The sequence below is a fragment of the Cupressus sempervirens genome, chromosome 1, assembly GCF_028749045.1.
Source record: "Cupressus sempervirens isolate cs-2001-9-10 chromosome 1, ASM2874904v1, whole genome shotgun sequence".
Classification (NCBI taxonomy): Eukaryota; Viridiplantae; Streptophyta; class Pinopsida; order Cupressales; family Cupressaceae; genus Cupressus; species Cupressus sempervirens.
The window spans coordinates 382,053,152-382,063,842 of NC_143118.1; positions in this window are offsets into that span (position 1 = coordinate 382,053,152).

Genomic DNA, 10,691 nt, shown 5'->3' on the forward strand with positions numbered 1-10,691 from the left:
TATGACCCATTTCAATGCATTTCATGACAACATATGCCCCTAGGGTTCCTAAGACCCCTAGGGAGGACCCCTAGGGACCTATTTGGTTGGTTTGAATGCATTGAAAGGGGTCAAAGGATAACCTATGATTGAAAGGGGTCATAGATTATCCTGTAACCCCTTTCGACGAATGCGTCAAAAGGGGTTATAGGATAACCTATGACCCTTTTCAATGCATTTCATGAAAACATATGTTCCTAGGGGCCCTAGGACCCCTAGGGACCTATTTGGTTTTTTCAAATGCATCAAAAGAGGTCATAGGATAAGCTATAACCCCTTTCAATGCATTTCATGATAACATATGTCCCTAGGGGCCCTAGGACCCCAACCTATTTGGTTGGTTCAAATGCATCAAAGGGGGTCATAGGATAACCTATGACCCCTTTCAATGCATTTCATGAGAATATATGTCCCTAGGGGACCTAGGACCCCTAGGGACCTATTTGGTTGGTCTAAATGTGTCAAAAGGGGTCATAGGTTATCATATGAACCCTTTTGACATATTTCATGACAACATATGTCCCTAGGAGTCCTACGACCACTAGGGACTTATTTGGTTGGTTCAAATGCATCAAAAGGGGTCATAGGATAATCTATGACCCCTTTAGATGCATTTCATGACAATATTATATTTAATAATAATAATCATATATTACTATAGATAAAAATAATAATCATATAATATTACTATATATATTTAATAATTATTATTATCATATATATTGCTATATTATATTTAGTAATAATAATAATCATATTTATTACTATATTATATTTAATAATAATAATCATAGATAATAATAAAGTTAATAATAATAATGCCCACACTTCTCAAATTTTGATTTCTCTATGAAATTTGGGTGATTTCCCTCCAAAATTTCCAAAATTTTCAAAATTTGGGTTGGGCTATGAATGATTGAAAGAATTTTGGCAGCCACTTTTCAAGTACCCAATATGAAATTGGCTATCCGATCTAGTATTAGGTACTTGATTTGAAATTAGGTAATTGATTAGGCTTGGTATTTACCAAACCTATTTGGTCAACTCAAAAAACATGTTTGAGTTAGGTTTCACTGATATTCTTACTTTGAGTAGCCATCTGACAATATTATTTTCATCAAAATTCAATGAAATGAAAAGAATTTTTTTATAACACTCTCAAGATTCCATCGATATAATTGCTATCAAATTCCAAGTTTGATAAGTATTTATTAGTTAATTTTTAATGAAGATATCTATAAAGTGTTGATTGACATATTGGTTGAAAAATAGCTATAACTTTCAAATGGTATAACATTTTGAAATCCAAAAGTTGTGTCACATTCTATGCTTGGTCTAGTATAAGGAAAAAAAAACTATAATAATAATTTGGTAAAGTTTTCAATTAATTAAGGTGATCAAACATGAGAGTTTTTTAAATTTTGGAAAAGTTATAGTAGAAAATTCATATTTAATTATTTATTTGGAATAAAAAAACCCAAAAAAATGTGTCACATCCGGCCATGAGTCTACTTTTTTAATCTGTAATTATACTAAAAAATATTATCATTTGATTTTGATTAAGGTGGTCAAACATATGCCTACTTTCTGTGTTAAAATCCAAAATTTTGACAAATCAAAATATTTTTTCTCCATATAAGGCCTTGTAGTTTAGAAATTAAATTCAATTTCCTACATATTCTTTTGTTACAATTTTTTGATATAAAGCCCATAACTACTTTAAAACTACATGTCAAGTTAACATAACCCTGATTTCCTAGTTTTTCACTGCCACTTAAGGCCATAGTTTGGTTGACCACGATCCTGCACATACCCTTGTAATTTTATAAAATATATGTGTTATTAAAATATTTAATTTTAAATTATTTAATATTTAGTATTCACTTTAATTTTTTAATTTTTATTCTACTTTTAAAATGTTGTTATAATTTGTATATCATTATATAACAAATTTATTTAGTAGATGTGACTATAATAATTATGGTTCAATAAAATTTAGTTTCTTGAATCTTAAATTTATATTTCATAAATAATTTATTTTCTAACCAAATTTCTATTAATAAACCATATCACTTCAAACATATGATGTTTTTCATACAACTCTACTAAATAGTTCTACACTAGTTTATTTGCTAATTAAATTTCTTTATATAGGCTATATACTTTCAAATTTATGAGTTCATAGAACTTTATTGAATGATTTAATAGATTGAACGAACTATGCTTGTTCTTTATATTTATTACTTCTATAATAATGTTATCAACAAGTACTCAACACTACATGTCACTTGTTCTTGATCATTATGAAAATTGAAATTGGAAATGAGCAACTTCCACAAGTCATTAATCTTAAAACTAACCTATTATATGATCTTCTTTGCAAATAGTATGATTATATATAAACAAAAAAAAATTACTTTTCTATTTCATCAAGTATTATAAATCACATAATTTTCTATATTTAAAATAAAACTCAACCTCATGGTGCTCCTAAATTTAAAAGCTACTACTTACAACCTCACTACTACACATATGTTCCAATGTTTCTTTTCTAATAAGAATTGCTCCCAAGAAGATGGAAAATACTTGAATCAAAAGAATCATATCCTTCCTTTTGGGCTTAATTACAATACATTATAGAGTGAAATTAAAAATATGTATGCTATGTTTTATAGATAATAGGCCTAGGCTATGCATTTTATTAATTTAAAATAAGTTTTATATGAGACCTCGTTCAAAGTGTGTGCACTGGGGAAAAAATAATAGGGAAGAAAACCCATGTTATCACCTCGGACAAAATGTCTTAAATACAAAAGTTCTACAATTGTGCTTACTTTATGAGTGGGGGACTTGTAGTAAGACATCACTTCTTTTATGTGTGGCTTTCAATATATATATATATGGGTTAATTAGAAGGCATACCTATTGGAATGTTCAAAATGGGAAGAGTACTTCTAAGAGGGGGGTGAATCAGAAGTATCACACTTTTAACCTTTTCTAATCCTTTAAATCAAATAACTGAAAAGTAAACTGCATGCATGTAAACATATAAATGAACATAAAGTAAACACATGCAATAACACATAACACTAGATTTAGTAACCTAGAAACCCTCCAAGAATAAAAAGGTAAAACTAGGGTGGGGATGATATCCACAAAAATCACTACAACAATAAATGTTTGACCACTTATGATGGTCTTCCCTGTGAAAGGCCTTCCTTGTTAAAGGCTTTACACTGTGTCAATAGTGACCTGGTTAGAGGATTTACAAACATTTTACATGAAGTGTTACCATGTTAAAGGATTTAGTCACCTCTTCAAAGGATCTACAAAATAGTTGTTAAGCTAACCTATCAACATAGGATTTTCACTTGGGTAGAAGTAAGGAGTTGGGTATCAATTCTGCAAAAGTTTGCAAATTGTGATCGTACTCTTTTAGAAATGGGTGCCCATTTTTTAAAAATGGGTACCCGTTTTAGGCTCGGGCGCCTGATCCAAAATTTAAAAAATGGGCACCCGTTTTTTAAAAAATCGGGTTCTCATTTTTATTTTCAAAAAACGGGTACCCGTTTTTGAAAAAATAACAAATTAATAATTTTTAGAAACGGGCACCCATTTTTTAACTTTTAAAAAATGGGTACCCGTTTCTAAAAAAAAAATTTAAAAAAATTTGGGGGGGATTTTGTATGCCGATTTGACTTTTTCAAAGCGGGTACCCATTTTTTGAATTTAAATAACGGTATCCATTTCTTAGCACATTGGGCAAGATTTTTTTCTCCTACCTCAGATTTTGGTTTGGGATAGGCTTGGTGAGACCAAGCCTATGCCTTGACCTCTCAACATTTGGCTAAGACATTGAACTAACAAATTTATGCCTTGCCATAATTTTTAGAGGGTCTTCTCGATCAAATTTTTTTATGAAACAAAAACCCATTAGAGCTCTCACTGTCCTAATTCCATAAATATAAATTTTATAGTGCTATGGTTTTATTTACTATTTTTGCATTATTTTTTAATGAAAGGTGGTACCTAAATATAAAATAGTGAAGTTCAATAAAACTTTAATAACTTTTTTATTTTATAATTTTTCTTAAATTAATTTATATGTCATCAATGTACATACAATTCTTTTGAGGTTAAAAAAAAGAATTTTTTAAAAAAGTGAAATTTTGATCAAATTATTGTAAGGAAACTCAGGTGTGGAAACAACGTCCTACACTAATCTCATAAGGAAAGTATGATGCAAATCCTATTAAAATATTCTACACTTACAGATTCAATATCATGTAAACAACAATATTGCAGCCAACCATGCATACAGAAATTAGACAGAGAAAGGAACACATAACACAAGGATTTGCTGGTGGAGAAAAACCTTTCAGTAAAACAACCCCGCCCCTTCAAAACCTACACAATGTATTATCTTCAACACAAGGTTACAATACACTTGCAATGCAAGTTCAACATCAACAACAGAAGACTTCAATAGCTACTCGCAGTGCCAACAATACACCTTTTTTGCATCGCATCTCTTTGCAACCCTAAAAAAACTTATAACATGTGCTTCACTTTAGGGCTACTCCCAAAGGTAAACCGTATTAGGGTTTTACCATTCTCTGAGAAAATAAGAACCCCAAAAAATAGAGTGTACAGTACTCAAATATCTTAGTTGCCACATGTCTTTACCTATCATTGAATCTTCCTAACATAGCTCTTACGTGTCATAGGAATCCGTCATAACCATTTTAGTCATGATCTCCTTATACACAATCCAAGATGTCGACACATCAACATTATTTGCAAGAAATACATTTTACAAAAAAAAAAATAAGAATAGGAATTATACAAGGTTGAGACACCTTATTCCTAACAATTATGGTGTCCGTACACGAGATGTTTTAAAGTTTACTTTTATAGCCAATTAATAATTAATAATAAAAACATTATTCAATAAAAAATTAAGAAAAAATATTGTCATCAATCTTAGGTGTATAAGGTAACTACCTTTAAAAGGATTTATGAAAATTCATTTATTTGTGTCAAATTATGGTATCCATACACGAGTGTGGTATGGTCCTAAAACATGCATTTTGAAAAAGTGGTTCTTAAAGATCCATACCAAAAACAAAATTTAGCATATGGGTATACAAATAAATTACATATTCAAAAACTAGATTCCGAACACAAAAAATTTTATTTCTGAAATTTTTTTACATTCAATCTCTAAATGCCTCAAATTTTGACATCAATTGACAAGAAATTTCAAAAATAGGAAAAACACTTCCACTTTTTGCCCAAAAGTGAGACCAACTTCTTGCACTTACCCACTTATCTAATATAGTAGCTAGAAAGTATTAGGAATCTTTGACCTGATTGCTTACAATCTTCAATTGCTGATTTTAGGCACTTGATCTACTCCTTCTAATCTTGATCCTCTGAGATGTGATATTTGATCGTGTCCCTTGTACTATTCTAATCAACTGGATATGTATTTGCTACTCTATTTCTCTAAGTGTTTCTCCCTTCACACTGAATTTTGCTATAGTTTACCCATACACTGCTCTCTTTCACACATACAATGGGGTTTTTGTCCTCCTTTTAAAGATTGTGAAGATTTAGTGGTAGGTATGGATCTACGAAAAATATTCAATCTTGAGTTCTTGCTCATTCCTTACATTTTCCTCATTGGTTGCATGCCTTCTCCATTTTTTGAATTGGCTACATGTTGATATCATAGGAAATGTAAAAGATTCATCGTTATCCTTTTTCTCCTTCAAAATCCTTCTATGTCAGCTCCAAAAATGGTTTAGATCAGAGTTTGTGAGGGCATAAACTCATATGTTGATTCTGTGTTATTCAGCACATACTGCACTACTGGTGCTCGGTACATATACTATCTTGGCTTGCTCGACACCTATTACATTTTATCTTGCTCAGCACATGTAAGATCCTGGATTGCTTGGCACATGTATAGTTTTGGATTTCTCAACATTAACTATGACTCGGCACCTATATATCACTCGACACTTATATACTGCTCGGCACCTGAAGTCACTTGACAATTGTTGGAAATATGACTCAAAAAACACTATGGCTTGGCATACATAGTGTACTCAGCTTCAATGTAGAAAGTGGTTAAGTGTGTTGACACTCAAATATCAAAACTATTTTAAGACCAACAATCTCCCCCTTTGACATAAGTGTCAAAAACACTTAACTAAGCATCACTAATTTGTCCTTATAAGTACCTTATTCACAAAATGTCAAAATTTGTTCAAAATTTATTCAAAATACCTTATAACTTCCCTGAGCTGATTGTGCCTTGACATTCTTGCAACCAAAATTCTGTGTGCCTTTGCCCTATTTCTGTAATCTATACCTGTGTTGTTTTATTCATGTCTCCCCATTATATCTCCCCCATACTTATTTACACATTATGACTTATCTCCCCCTTAGTCATATCTTCCATATTATTATTTCTTCCCTTAAACATTGTATCTTCCTTACTGTTATTTCTCCCCTTATCTTTCTTATTATCTCCCCCTTTTTGATACTTATGTCAAAGGGTTCTAAGGAGTAATACCATACTTAGCCAAAAAGTTTCTATTTATCTCCATTATTGTTTTCAAAGCTGCATCCCAATTCTCCAAAGCAATGTCAAGTGACTTGTGCTAGATGGTAGTCTTTGCAGCAAGGTGTACAAGTCCATCAAGTGTAAAAAGATTAAGATCTTTCTTTAGAACTATTTCAGCATATACTTGCTCCTTGTGGAGGACTTCCAAATGTTGGCCAATAGAGGATTGAATTTGCATCAATTTAGCCTTAATATTGGCTTCCTCTGTTGTAAGTACAGCTAACTCCCTTTGAGTGTGAAGTGATTGTGCAAAATGCTTCTCACTTTGAGCTGGATCCTTTGGCAGTTGCATGCTAAGAAATTTTCAAATTTCTTTCCAAGCTCATTATTCTCTGATTTGTTTCTTGTGTGAAATTGGAAAAATCACACAGCTTCTTATACAATAAGAAAATGTTCTCAAGTACAACTTTGACCTTGTCTATTTTCTTGGCCAACTCTACTTGTTCAAGTGTTATTCCACTTGATATCTTTCATTTACTTTTCCTTGAAATTTTCTCTCTAACCATTCCATGAGTTTAACATTAGTATCATGGTCTTAATTGGTTGCCTGGTCAACTATATTTGATAGTTGCTCTATTATGGGCTTTGCTTCATCTAGTGACTGCAAGCTAAAGGCATCCATAAAGATGTCCTTAATCTCATGTAGTGCTTTCTTGTGTTTGAACTCTTTCCTAAGTATTTCCAGCCTCATCCTTCTATCTAAAAAATTTTGCATTTCATTGATTTTTGCCATTGTGATGGTCTTGGAATCATAGGAGGGTATTACAATATCTTCATCTAATTTAGGGTCTTCATAGTGAAGTATCTTGGCCACTCCAGTTGAGCTCAAGCCTGGAGTTGAGAATTGCAAAGGAATGGCTTCAGTGCTCAGCTTCTAAAGGGTCGTTGTAGGAGTACCAATCTTTGGTAGTTCTACCAATGTCTATATGGTGTCTTGCTCCTTTTCTTTTGAGGTATCCTTCTTCTCATCTGATTTCCCTTCCTTTATGCTTGGCTTCTATGTGTTGTCACCTACTGTTGTAGTTGGTGGAAGCATCAGAATTTTAGTATAAGTGGTTGTATAAGTGAAAGGTGGTTTTTTTGGTTTCACCTTTTCTCTTTGTGGTTCTGCTACTACCTTTTGTAGTTCATCTACACTCACCAATACAGGGCTTGTGTATAACTATGCCTGTAAAGTAGATTGGTGAAGGATCTTGGAGAGATACTTTGCAGTAAGGGGATTGATGTTCTGAGCTGACTTCTCAAGAACATCCTTAATTATTATTGTGTCTGCAAGTGTGATGGTTGTATGAGGTGGAAAATAAGGTGGTATTTGCATGTCTTGCACACTCTTTTCCTCTTGCTTCTCTTGTTTTTCAATTGTTGCCATGTCTTCTCCCTTAGCTAATTCCTACTCTTCTTTCTCCTTATTCTCTTCCTCTCCTCTTTCTTCCTCACCTTTATTTTCTTCTTCCTTCTTCTCTATTTCCTTCACCTCTACCTTCTCCTTGGTGCTAGCTTCTACCTTATTTTCCTCTTCATCTTTGTCATCAGTTATCTTATAAATTGTTTTCCACAATTGTGTGGATTTATTTACTACATCCTCTATCTTGTTTTGTATGATGCTAAAGGCTCTATACTTAGGTGCAAATTTGCCACCATGTTTCTTATTTGCCTTTTTTATTTGACCCTTTGTCATGTCAAGCTTTACTTGAGCCAAGGTAGATGCTCTGATACCAATTGTTGGAATGTTCAAAATGGGAAGAGTACTTCTAAGAAGGGGGGTGAATTAGAAGTATCACAGTTTTAACCTTTTTCCAATCCTTTAAATCAAATAACTGAAAAGTAAATTGCATGCATGTAAACATATAAATGAACATAAAGTAAACACATGCAATAACACATAACACTAGATTTGGCAACCCAGAAACCCTCCAGGAATAAGAAGGTAAAATTGGGGTGGAGATGATACCCACAAAAATCACTGCAACAATAAATGTTTGAAAACTTCTGATGGTCTTCCTTATGAAAGGCCTGCCCTATTAAAGGCTTTACACTGTGTCAATAGTGACTTGGTTAGAGGATTTACAAACATTTTACATGAAGTGTTACCCTATTAAAGGAATTAGTCACCTCTTCAAAGGATCTACACAATAGCTATTAAGCTAACCTATCAACATTGGATTTTCACTTATCTAATACAGTGGCTAGAAAGTATTAGGAATCTTTGACCTAATTGCCTATAATTTCAATTGCTAATTTCAGGCACTTGATCTGCTCCTTCTAATCTTGATCCTCTAAGATTTGATATTTTTCGTGTCCCTTGTACTATTCTGATCAACTAGATATGTAATTGTTGCTCTATTTCTCTAAGTCTTTCTCCCTTCACACTAAATTTTGCTATAATTTACCCATACAGTGCTCTCTTCCACACATGCAATGGGGTTTTCATCCTCGTTTTAAAAATTGTGAAGACTTAGGGTTAGGTATGGATCTATGATCCATATTGAATCTTGATTTCCCACACATTCCTTGTATTTTCCTCATTGGTTGCGTGCCTTCTTGATTTTTCTGATTGGTTGCATGCTAATTGCATAGGAAGTGTAAAATATTTGTCCTTATCCTTTTTCTCCTTCAAAATCCTTCTATCTCAGCTCCAACAATGGTTTACATCTAAGTCTATGAGGGCACATACTCATATGTTGATTCTGTGTTACTCAGCACATACTGGACTACTGGTGCTTGGCACATATACTATCCTAGCTTTCTCGAAACCTATTACATTCTATCTTCCTTGGCACATGTAAGATCCTGGATTGCTCGGCACATGTATATTTCTAGATTGCTTGGCATTAACTGTGACTCGACACCTATATATCACTTGACACTTATATACTGCTTAACACCTAAAGTCACTCAGAACCTATTGGAAATCTGACTCAGCACACACTGTGGCTCGGCATACATAGTATACTCGGCTTCAATGTAGAAAGTGGTTAAGTGTGTGGACACTCAAATGTCAAAACTATTTTAAGACCAACAATACCTTCCATAAATAGACAAATGGTAAGAATTTATTAGTGTTGGAAATCTAATAGGGAAAGTAAGATGTTGAGGTTCTGAATTTTCTTTTGCATAAACTTCATTTCATGAAACTTAATGGAGAGTTCAATATATGTCCTATATGCAAAGTACCTAATACCTTCATGCACATTTTTTTAGTGTCTCATTACCAATGTGATATGAGGACTTTTTTCCTTATCTCTACTTAATAATATTTTTGTTTCTAAAATTATACCTGGTAATACTATGACTTAAAAGAGAGCTCAATGCTTTCTTTTTTGTTTCATCAATTGATATCTTGCACGACCTATTTAGAAAGTTGGGAGTAACAATATTTTTAATGTTGTTCCTAGATACCTTATTAAATCTTTGAGGAGACACAAATATTTTGACATTGTTTCTTAGGTCACCATCACTCTAAAGCTTTCTAGGAGAAAGTAACTCTAGAGAGGACTCAATTTGAGCTTTCTCTCCAAACTATTTTGGTAGAATCAGAGATCAAGAAGAAACAAACAAACAAACAATGACCACCCACCACATCTAGGAGCCCCCCTCTAATAGTTGTTCCTCATATTGTTATTGTTACTCCAATTGTTATCCCACCGACAACAATATCTCCTCCTTTTTCAACTATACTAGTAACACCTCATCCCATCCAATTAGGATTAGTAGAACCTCCTATGCCAATAGCTATAATAATTTTTCATCCTTCTTTACAAAGCATTAGAGAAGATTTTGTCCTCAGGTGGATGGATGGAAAATTAGGTTGGATTACTTTGATTGAGAGAAGAGGGAACAATAGATTCACAGATGTTTTACTTTAGGCTTATTCAAGAATGTTGTTGTAGAACAATACTATATAGTAAAGTCAAATTTAAATTTTTTATATTAGATCTACAAAACTTTTGGTAACTTGATGTAATTATGATAGTAGTCTTGTTCGATAAGTAGTCATACCATCAGATGTCAAGTATAT